The following is a 2,223-nucleotide window of genomic DNA, read 5'->3' as shown; positions in this document are numbered from 1 at the left end:
AACCTAAAGTGTTTAGAGAAGATAGCAATTTTAGCTCTTCTTGCTCACTAGCAATGAATTGAACATGTTTAATTTCAGAACAAGTACTCATTTGTAAAACAAAATTAACATGTTCATGCACAAGTTGTGGTTGTGATATAAGTAAAGTATTACAACATAACTCTTCTTTATCACAAAGAACAACAAGCAAATCATCATGTCACAAAGATAAATTAGCAATATGATCCACTAATGATTGCTCTATAATAGCATGAGTAGTGGGCAATTTCAGCATATCAAAATAATCCTCACCTAGGGTGAGTGTAACACCTTTTCATTACCTTTGTTATCTATCTTAGCTGATATAGGTGCATTAACATTTGTACCTTGTTGTAACAAGTATGGTGCGGCAACTTTCTCCTCTTTCTCCTTGCTCTTCTTCTCATTTTCCTTCTCTGGTTTGTTCGCATTTTCTATGGGAGGAGATGTAACAGTGGTAGTGTGGCTCTCAAGCAACTTCTTCTTCTCTTCATTCATTGCTTGGTTGATTTTCTTATTTTGCAAAAGGTTAGTGACAGCAGAAGGCAAAGAGCTAAATATATCCTCAATTAAAACTAATGCATATGTACACTTCAAGTCATCGTATGGCAACTCATTATCATAAATTTCAGCAAGATCAGATTTAGTGGTAAACATAACACATCCTTGCTGATTTTCAGTCGGGCAAACAGAATTAAATGATGACTTGATGGTCATGCCCTTCTCTCCCCCTTGAAGCAAAGCCGTCCTCGGCTTTGAACAAGTATGAAGCACTTCTTTCCTCCTGTTCACAACAATAGTTTTGTTGTCCTTGTTCTCCTGACAATTTTCATCTACAGATCTATTGTCTTGGTTTAAGTGCTGTAATTTCTTATCCAAGATATGTTTAAAAGAGGGTGGAACAAATCTTTTACGCATAGCAACCTTTAAAGCATCCCATGTAGTAGGTTCTAACTCATCGATGCATACTCTATTCCACCAGATGATGGCAAAACCTTTGAATACACTAGTGGCATGCCTAACTCTATGCACTTCAGGAACTAAATGATCATTAAATTTTTGTTCCACCATCATCTCCCAATTTAGATATTTTTTATCATCATAAGCATCCGCAAGAGATGGTATGGTAAACATGACTTTAGCAAATGGATCATCATTAACACGTGCATTAAGTTGCTCAAAATTAGTACCTCTCATACTTTGACGGTTGAAGTTCAATCGGTTCCTTGGTCGTGCATCAAATGCGTCATGGTTGCGCATCTCATTATCATCGACAACCTTATGTTCATGGGCTGCAACTCTAGGATAAACATGCCCTTTGTTCAGTGGGTTGACCAACCAAACAAAGTGTGTATTGAGCATTGCAATGCTTTCATTGAGTCGCTGCAATGTGGTATTGGTTCTCGCAAGCTTCTTGTCAATATCGTCATTAATAGTTTATCGATGATCATCCAACAACATTGTGAGTTCTTCCCTCAAAACACACTCCTGTGCATTCGATGCTTCTCCTACCATGGTTAGTCAAAGAAAGAAAATAACGAAAGATAAATTATCCCTATCGACTACTAGGTGGTGGAGGTGGAGTCACACACTCAAGTATCTTACTACGCTCTTGCAATTGTTCTTACCAATCACCACAGTTGGTACAACCGATGGCTGGTTCGTGATACTTTATCGGGTGTGAGTGAGATAGTTGCAAGGGAAGATACCGTTCTGATCGAGAGAATGTGTAGCTTGGACAGGCAATATTTAGTAGCAAGGAATAGCAATTAATGAAATCAGATTATCAAAGCTGAATAAAAGTCCACAATACTCGTCACAGTTGCTGGCCCGATTACATTTCTAAAACTAGCTCAAGCAAGCCGAAAACTATATCAGACACAAACACAATGGAACAAAATTCACAATGCAAACTGATTTTCTTTTTTTTTTAATTCTCTCTCTTTTTGCACTCTTTGCTTTCTACTCTTTTTTTTGCACTCTTTGCTTCTTGCTTGCTTTTTTTTTTTGCGAATGTGACACAAACTCAAAACTCTTCTACTAACTTTTCTAAGTCGAAAGAGGTATATGGGTCACAAATATTTTCTAGAGAGCAGGGGTATAAAGGTAATAAAAAGATACTCTCTCTCTCTCTCTGAACTTTGGCTACCTTTGTTTCGGCTATGGTGGTCGGATCTGAGAAGGTGAGCGACTCTGACTAAGTGG

The sequence above is a fragment of the Phragmites australis genome, chromosome 4, assembly GCF_958298935.1.
Source record: "Phragmites australis chromosome 4, lpPhrAust1.1, whole genome shotgun sequence".
Taxonomy (NCBI): domain Eukaryota; kingdom Viridiplantae; phylum Streptophyta; class Magnoliopsida; order Poales; family Poaceae; genus Phragmites; species Phragmites australis.
Note: the sequence above shows the minus strand (reverse complement) of the source record.